Source organism: Xylocopa sonorina, chromosome 11, assembly GCF_050948175.1.
Source record: "Xylocopa sonorina isolate GNS202 chromosome 11, iyXylSono1_principal, whole genome shotgun sequence".
Classification (NCBI taxonomy): Eukaryota; Metazoa; Arthropoda; class Insecta; order Hymenoptera; family Apidae; genus Xylocopa; species Xylocopa sonorina.
In genome coordinates this window covers 288,683-297,731 of record NC_135203.1, presented here as the reverse complement: position 1 = coordinate 297,731, position 9,049 = coordinate 288,683, and the positions used below count along the sequence as shown (strand labels likewise).

General features: G+C 60.1%; 1 pseudogene; it reads left to right on the top strand.

Annotated features, from left to right (window-relative positions):
• The first annotated feature begins 5,941 nt into the window (after positions 1-5,941).
• On the top strand, positions 5,942-6,121 carry LOC143429518 (U2 spliceosomal RNA; annotated as a pseudogene).
• The last annotated feature ends 2,928 nt before the right edge of the window (positions 6,122-9,049 follow it).

Sequence of the window (9,049 nt, the reverse complement as noted above, 5' to 3'; positions counted from 1 at the left end):
CACGGATTTATTTAAACACCTAAAATTACATCACCCCGGTGCGATTAAAAGGTGGACCTGCGCTGAGTGCGGCTTCGCCGACGATAGCGCTTATGCGCTAAAGAAGGTGAAGGCGCACCACCAGGTCCGCCATCCAGCCACCGGGGGTCCGTGTGTCTCCGTTAGACACAACTCCCTTGCAGGGAGTGCCGCCCGCGCAACGCCCGGCGACAGCGTTGCCGAGTCGCGACCCGTTGACGCGGTGGAGGCGTTCTCCACCGAGAACGAGGCTTCCTTTCCCCCTCTGGGGGCGTCCCCGGTGACCTGTGGGGGCACTACAACGTGTGCCTCCACTACAACAAAAACAACAACAACAACAACAACAACAATAACAACACCGACAATAACAGCTAATACTCGACCCGCTGTTTCTAGAGTATCGGGGACGGCTGCTCCTACTGCAACCAAGACGACTACGAGAGGGGCCTCCTCCACCAAGTCAACGAGGATAAATGCAACCACTACCACGCAACCCCGGCGAGGAACTCGTCCACCCACCGCCGGGACAACAAAAAGGACTAATACGACCACGACCACAACAACAACAACGACAGTGGGTTCGAGCGCCGCAACACGAAGCTCCGTCACCCTCGCGGCGCTATTCCAGCGAAGCCGGCGCTCCTCCGCGGACGAGGCGAGCCCCAATACCACGAGGACCAGCAGCGGGTCGGGGGTCAAGGGGAGAAGTTCAGGGGGCACCTCCACCACGCCCCCTGCCCCCTCTAAGGGGAAGAAGAGGAGTCCGGCGGCGCCCGCAGCAGCTGGGAGGAAGAGGCGGGCGTCGACCGAGCCTCCCCAACCCGACCCGCCCCGACGCATTCTACCGGCAAGGAGGGTGACCCCCTCTACAACCTTCGCGGAGGTCACCCGGGGCAGCCCGTCCGCCGTGGCTGGAGCGGCGGTGGTGTCACGCAACACCAGAGCAACGTCTCTCCCGCCCGCGTTGCCCAGGATAACGCGGGCGGCAGCGAAGAGGATGGGGGGCGCGTCCACCACCTCCAGCGCCCCCCCAGCGACACCACCACTGCAGGGCCCACCACCCACGCCCTGCAGCGCTCCGGCCACACTTACCACCACGACGGTGACGACATCGGTCCGTGGCTCTCCAATTATGACGGTGGCCGTCATTACACCTACGGCGGTCACCGTCGCGGCGCGGACGCCGCCAGCCACGGGCCGCGCCTCCACCCCGCCAGCCAGGACGACTCGGGCGACGTCCCTCCCGCCCGGGTCGTCCGCGAAGAGGCCGATTCGGGGACGCCTGTCCCCTCCGGGGGGCAGAGGGGACACCCAGACCACCGGGGTGTCCCTTCGGGTGGAGGCGCGTGGGGAGGGGACCGAGAAGAGGAGGTCCCTACCTTCGCCCAGGCCCCTCCCCACCATCCATGAGTCATCGTCGTCATCGTCGGACGATGAGAGAGCGCCGGCGGCCGTTCCTGAGGAGGGACCGGCCAGGACAACGAGGAGGCGCCGCTGCATCAGGAGCAGCGGCAGCAGCAGCAGCAGTAGCAGCAGCAGCAACAACAGCAGGAACAGCCATACGAGCGCCGCGAGGGGACGGATATCCACGACACCAGGAGCGGCGAGGAGAAGGCGGTGGGTGGACCGCACCATTACCTCCACCACGGATTCGTCGGGGGAAGAGGAGGCCCCAAGGCAGCCGTCCCCGCGGGTGGAGGGAACCGGTCCCTCCACTCGAAGGTCACCGAGGCTCCCCAGGGAGGGGGAAGGGGGCCTCAACCTAGATAATTTATTATCAGAAAATCGTTTTTATCCTTTGACTGACCGGGCAATTAGTCCGGTCATTAATGACAATTTTATTGACTCCCCCGGGCGAAACCGGGGGTGTGTTTGTGTGTGCAGGTGTGGAGGCGCGCGGGACCCGCCCGCGTCATCATCCCGGGGCAGCGTCGTCGTGGAGGCTCCGGTGAGGATGGCCCCGTCGAGCATTCGGGAAAGCCACCCGGTGAGTGCGACACGTGGGTATCGCGCGGGTACCAGAGGCGGTCGTGCACCTGCAGCGACCGTGGGGCGGCGGCGCGGGACAGCGACATCGGGCCTCCCGGCTGCTTGCGAGCGGGTAGGCGGGGCGTCTCAGCCTCGGGCCCCGCGGCAATCTAGGGTGCCCCATCACCGAAGTGGAGGTCGCGACGCTGCGTCCGGCGCGCCACCAACCGGTAGACCCCGATCTAGGGGACGCCGGGAGGTGGACGTTGCCGCAAGGGCGCGGTTAGTGGCCTTCGCGGAGGGGGTGGGATCACCCGAGCAACTGGAGGCGCTCGCCACGAAGGTGGACGAGTACTTTCAGGGGCGGAGGGCCGCGGGACCCGGGGCTGGCGCACGGAGTGCCGCCTCCAGCGGGGGGGCCGGTCGGCGCCGGCCAGTCGCGGGGAGTGAGGGGCGTCGGGGTGATGTGGCCAATTCGATGGTGAGCGATGGCCCTCCCAGCGTCCCGGATCGCGTAGGGGAGGCTACCCGAATCCAACGTCTTTTCAGGGCGGATCGGAAGCGCGCGGTGCGGGAGATTCTCGCCGGAGAATCTCCCCATTGCAGTGTGCCCCTGGAACGGGTCCAGGAGCACTTTACGAACGTTTACTCGCTCCGAGCCCGCCCTGGTAGCCTTCCCTCTCTCTATGGGGAGGACCCGACCACTGAGTCGAACGATGCCCTGGTTTCCCCCTTCACGGAAGCCGAGGTCAGCCGTCGGCTAAAGCGGATGAAGCTTGCTTCTTCCGCCGGACCCGACGGTCTGACCTATGGTGACCTACGGAGGGGGGACCCAGGAGCGGTCCTCCTTACGGCGGTATTCAACACCTGCCGCCGCATGGAGAAGATTCCGGGGCGCTGGAAGCAGTCCAACACCGTCCTCCTTTTCAAGAAGGGTGATCGCGAGGACCTATCGAATTGGAGGCCTATCGCCCTGGGTGATGTCACCCCCAAGCTCTTCGCGGCGGTCGTCGCCGATCGGCTCACTCGTTGGGCCGTAGTCAACAAGCGGCTCAGCCAAGCACAGAAGGGCTTCTTGCCCTTCGAAGGCTGTCTGGAGCACAACTTTGTGCTTCAGCAGGCCATGGCTGCCGCTCGTAAGCAGCGTAGGGAGGTGGTGGTGGCGTGGTTGGATCTGGCCAACGCTTTCGGATCGGTTCCCCACGCCACCATCATCGATTCGCTGGCCGGTGCCGGCGCTCCCCGGCCGCTCATCAACATCGTCGCCAGCCTTTACGACGGCGTGGCGACGCGGGTCCGTACCGCTGAAGGGTACACGCCCTGGATCCCCATGAAGTCGGGGGTGAGGCAGGGCTGCCCACTTAGCCCGATCCTATTCGACCTTTCCATTGAGGCCATGGTTCGCGGGGCCGTGGACTCGGTGGAGGGTCTGAGTGTGAGAGGGCATAAGGTGACAGCCCTGGCGTACGCAGACGACGTGGCACTCGTCGCGTCATCCGTCGACGGAATGGGAAGGCTGTTGCAAGCAGCAGAGGGGACGGCTCGGCAGCTGGGGCTCTCCTTCAACCCCTCGAAGTGTGCAACCCTGCACATCAGAGGGGACGGGAGAGTCGCTAGCACCGAGTTCCGTCTAGTCGGGGGACTCGTTCCTGCCCTGTCGGAGGGGCAGAGTTACGAGCATCTGGGAGTGCCGACCGGGGTTCGGATCGACCAAACCCCGTATCCGACGATCCAAGCCTTACTAGTAGATCTTCGCGCGGTCGACGATTCCCTGCTCGCCCCCTGGCAAAAAATCGAGACCGTGGCGACATTCTTGTTGCCACGCCTCGATTTCGCGTTCAGGGGAGGCCACGTGCGAAGAACCGCTTTAGCCGATGCCGACAGGGTCATCAAACGCACGGTAAAGAGGTGGTTGCACCTCCCGCAGCGTGCCAGTGCGGAGCTGGTCTATATCCCCCCCGCTTGGGGTGGGTGCGGCCTCCTCCCGCTGGTGGATCTGGCCGACGTGGCGACCGTGTCGCACGCGTTCAGGTTATTGAACGCGAGCGACCCGGTCGTCGCGGACTTGGCCAGGTCAGCGCTGTGTGACGCCGTGCGGGAGAAGGCCGGTCGGACCCTTGGGAGCAGGGGCCTTGCCGACTATCTCTCCGGCTCTTTGTCGGGCGAGATGGCGAGGCCATCGGCGGGCCGGGCTTCGTTCTGGTCGCGGGTAAGGAACGTCGGGATTCGTTCATGTGCGCGGCTGGGATTCAGTTGGAGATGGGACGAGGTTCGTGAAGAACTCTCGGTCGTTTGTCGCTCCCGGAATGGGCGTAGCGTTGTTGTGCCGCCTGCTGCCAAGGGCCAAGTCACGCGGAGGCTGAGGGCAGCAGTGGGAGAGTGCTACCTGGAAAGGCTTCTTCGGAAGCCCGACCAGGGGAAGGTTTTCGACGCGACCTCCCGTTGCGCGGTCAGTAACCACTTTCTGCGCACCGGGGGGTTTGTCCGCTTCGCTGATTGGCGCTTCGTTCACCGGGCCCGCCTCGACGTGTTGCCGCTAAATGGAGCACGTCGGTGGGGGACCGGTGACAAGCGTTGCCGGCGTTGCGGGCATGAGTTCGAGGGCCTTCCCCACGTGCTCTCCCACTGCGGTCCTCACTCCGCTGCCCGGCAGCTGCGGCATGACGGCCTCGTTCATAGGCTCGTGGCGGCTGCCCGTCTGCCAGGGGAGATCCGGGTCAATAAGCGCGTCCCGGGAGTCGACGGCGAGCTGGCAGCCCTGCGTCCCGACATCGTCGTGGAGCACGGGCTGTCGAAAAACATCGTCGTGGTCGACGTGGCCGTGCCTTTCGAGAACACTCTCGAGGCAATTGAGGAGGCGAGGATGGGGAAGATACGCAAGTATCAACCCCTCGCCGAATCATTGCGGAGGCGCGGCTACCGAGTCCACGTAGATGCGTTCGTCGTCGGCGCCCTGGGCGCGTGGGACCCGGGGAATGAGTTTGTCCTGGACCTGCTGCGCGTCTCTCAGCGTTATGCAGCGCTGATGAGGCGTCTCATGATATCCGAGACAATAGCTTGGTCCAGGGATATTTACGTGGAGCACGTATCCGGGGTGCGTCAGTACCGGGCTCCACGGGGTACGTCCGAGGCGGGGTCAACATCGGCGGCGCTGAGCGGGAGCAGTGGAGGCGCCCGCGTCCCTGGGGTGGTGTCGCCTGCGGATCCTTAGGGCCTCCACACCTGCGGTTGAGGAGCGCTGGCACTGACTATGGACGGGAAGGATCGCCACAGCCTCCACGACTACTCAGATAAATTCTTTCCTTTATTTATTTTAATTATCTTATTCTTTACCTATTTATTTTATTTTCGCTTATTTTCGTTCTCTTTCATTTATGTTTGTAGTTGCTTATCTATTTATTCTATTTATATATATACTTATCCATGATTTACCTGGTTGGTTAGCTAACTATTCACATATATTTACCCCTTTAGGGATAAACAAAACTAAGCTAAACCAATAGATATGCACGTGTAAACACAAGCAGTGGCGATCCAGTATCAAATCGAGTTTCTTGCCTATTTAGTGAATATGGAGATATGCACTCAACAGCCGTCGCTATGGGATTGCACGCGCCCCTTGACCATGACTGGTTGACTACAGTAAGCGCAGTTCCGCACTTTCGTGACCAGAGGATTATATTATTATTGTTATTACTATTAATATGTTTCGTTCTTCTTGGCTCTATGCCCCCTTCCTTGTTACGTTAACTGTGTAACTTACCAAAGATTCTATATACTTCATACATATTATATTTACCATCGTTAATAATATTGTAATACATAAGACGTTGTTAAGGGGCTACTCCCCCTACAAAGTGTTATTAAAATTATATAAGTATCCATATCGTGCGGAATACCCACGAAATCAAATTGTATAACTCATGTATACCCCTGGGGCTTCGGCCTCAGGGGAACATTAGTTGAAAATAAAGAAGCGTTTATCTGTTCTTATCAGCTTAATATCTGATACACTCCTCATTAGGAGTCAGAATATTAACCTGATTTTTGGAAAAAGGCGGACCGCTGGGGCTTGCTCCACCTCCGCCGCGAGTCGACCCAGTATTGCAGTGCCTCTGGGACCGGCTCAATAAGCCTTTTCCAAAGATCAGTTTTTATCTAGTCAAAACCCACACACTTGATCTTTCCCGTCAGTAGCTTTAAGTGTCATTTTACTTTGTGTTTTTCCGACTCGCTCACCGGAGTGTCGCGTCTTCATCCGCGTCGCGCGTGCTGTGTCCGTGAGTGGTGCAGTGTTCAGTGCGTTCGGCTTGCTGGTGGACTCTGGACTTGGTAAGTCTAACACTTGGAATATCGGTGGAGGTCCCATTTCGCGTGATTAGTTTAAAGTGCTCCCGATGCGGTGGTGTTGAACGCATCGGGTAGACGTTAGACGTCCATACGTGACGTCCCTCCTCCTAGGTCGACCATTTCGACCTCCGAGGAGTTTGAATCCGAGTAGATTCGGTTTGTTCGTCCTTGTACCCGGTTATAAGTGTAAACTTTACACTTATAGCCGTTGGTTTTGAATTTGACCTCTCCGTGTTTTGGGTGTTAGACTGTTTGCACGTACGCCCGTAAATCGAGTTTTTTGCTCGATTTTACGGGTCGTCGCTGCGAAATAGCAGCAATTAGTTTAATTAAATTCACCGTTTATTTGTTTTAATTAAGTGATCGGGGTACACGGAGGCCCTTTACACCCCGTGTAACTCGATACTTCGCGTTTCCGGAGTTTTCCAGGCCGTGTGGAGTGTCGTGAAAAGTTAAACCGTTTGCGGTTGCTAGGCACGTACGCGAAGCACGGTTCGTTCGTGCGGGGCTGTGTCCACCGGGCACAGCGGAATTGTTTTATATTAATTTATTTTAGTTTATTTATTAGATTCATCCGTCCGTTAACCCGTATTAAGTGATTAATTTATTCGCGTTCGCGTTCGCGTTGTCCCTTGTCTTCTCTAGTGTATATACTTATTTATTATTGTCCTTTGTCTTACGTGTTCGTCCCGTTCCGACCGTTATACCGTCTGTGTTTGCTCCGGTGAGCGTTTTGTTTTATTATTCTGATTATTTATTTTATTAGACGAGCCGTGTGTTGCGTTGCGACACTATCTTCACGATGGCGGGTAATAGCAGCAAAAATGATAGTACAAATAGCAATAGTGAGCGCGTGGTGTTGCTGCATTACCCGTTCCCGGCAGAATTTCCTTGCCCGTTCTGCTACCTTGGCAGAACTGTGTGCAAAAAGGGAGCGTGTGTCTATCTGAGACACACGGATCTATTCAAACATTTAAAGATCCATCACCCCGGTGCGATCAAAAGGTGGGTGTGCGGTGAGTGCGGCTTCACCGACGAAAGTGCGTATGCACTGAAGCGTGTGAAGTCGCACCACCAAACAAAACACCCGTCCACCGGGGGTCCGTGTGTCTCCGTTAGACACAACTCCCTTGCAGGGAGTGCCGCCCGCGCAACGCCCGGCGACAGCGTTGCCGAGTCGCGACCTCTTGACGCGACGGAGTTATCCGTCGAGAGCGAGGTCTCTTTCCCCCCCTTGGGTGTTTCCCCGGTGACCTGTGGGGGCGCAACGACGTGCGCCTCCACCAGACCACGAACCGTCATTGCTCGTTCCTCTGTTTCCAGAGCATCGGGGACGGCTGCCTCCACTGCAGCAACAACAACCACGACGACAACAACAACAACAACAACAACGACATCGTCGAGAGGGGCCTCCTCGATTACGTCAAAGAGGACAACAGCCAATACCACCACGCAACCCCGGCGAGGAACTCGTCCACCCACCGCCGGGACAACAAAAAGGACAACAGGATCCACCACCACTACCACTACTACTACTACCACGGTGGGATCCAGCGCCGCGACGAGAAGCTCCGTCACCCTCGCGGCGCTATTTCAACGAAGCCGGCGCTCCTCCGCGGACGAGGCTAGCCCCAAGTCGACGAGGACAAGTGGCGGGCCGGTGTCAATGGGGAGGGCCTCAGGGGGCAAAACCACCACGCCCCCTGCCCCTGCAAGAAACAGGAAGAGTCCGGCGGCGTCCGCGTCAACCGCAAGGAAGGCGCGGGCGTCGACCGAGCCCCCCCAACCCGGTCCGCCCCGACGAACTGGACCAGCCCGGAAAGTGACCCCAACCACCACCTTCGCGGAGGTCACAAGGGGCAGCCCGTCCGCCGTGGCCGGAGCGGCGGTGGTGTCGAGGAATATGAGGGCGACGTCTCTCCCGCCCGTCCCAATGAGAGTGACCAGGGCCACAGCGAAGAGGATGGGGGGTGCGCCCACCACCTCCAGCACCCCCCCAGCGACACCACCACTGCAGGGCCCTCCACCTACGCCCTGCAGCGCTCCGGCCACATTAACAACCACGACGATGACGACCACGGTCCGTGGCTCGCCTATAATGACGGTGGCCGTCCAAACACCTACGGCGGTCACCGTCGCGGCGCGGACGCCGCCAGCCACGGGCCGCGCCTCCACCCCGCCAGCTAGGACGACTCGGGCGACGTCCCTCCCGCCCGGGTCGTCTGCGAAGAGGCCTATCCGGGGACGCCTGTCCCCTCCGGGGGGCAGAGGGGACACCCAGACCACCGGGGTGTCCCTTCGGGTGGAGGCGCGTGGGGAGGGGACCGAGAAGAGGAGGTCCCTACCTTCGCCCAGGCCCCTCCCCACCATACGGGAATCTTCGTCGTCATCGTCGGATGACGAGAGAGCGCCGGCGGCCGTCCCCAAGGAGGGACCGGCCCGGACAAGGCGGAGGCGCCGCTGCTTGGGGAGCAGCGGCAGCAGCAGCAGCAGTAGCGGTAGCAGCTCCAGTAGCAGCAGCAACAACAACAGGAGCAATACGAGCGCCGCGAGGGGACGGCAGAGCACGACACCAGGAGCGGCGAGGAGAAGGTGGTGGGTGGACCGCACAATAACCACTACGGACACGTCGGGGGATGAGGAGGCCCCAAGGCAGCCGTCCCCGCGGGTGGAGGGAACCGGTCCCTCCACTCGAAGGTCACCGAGGCCCCCC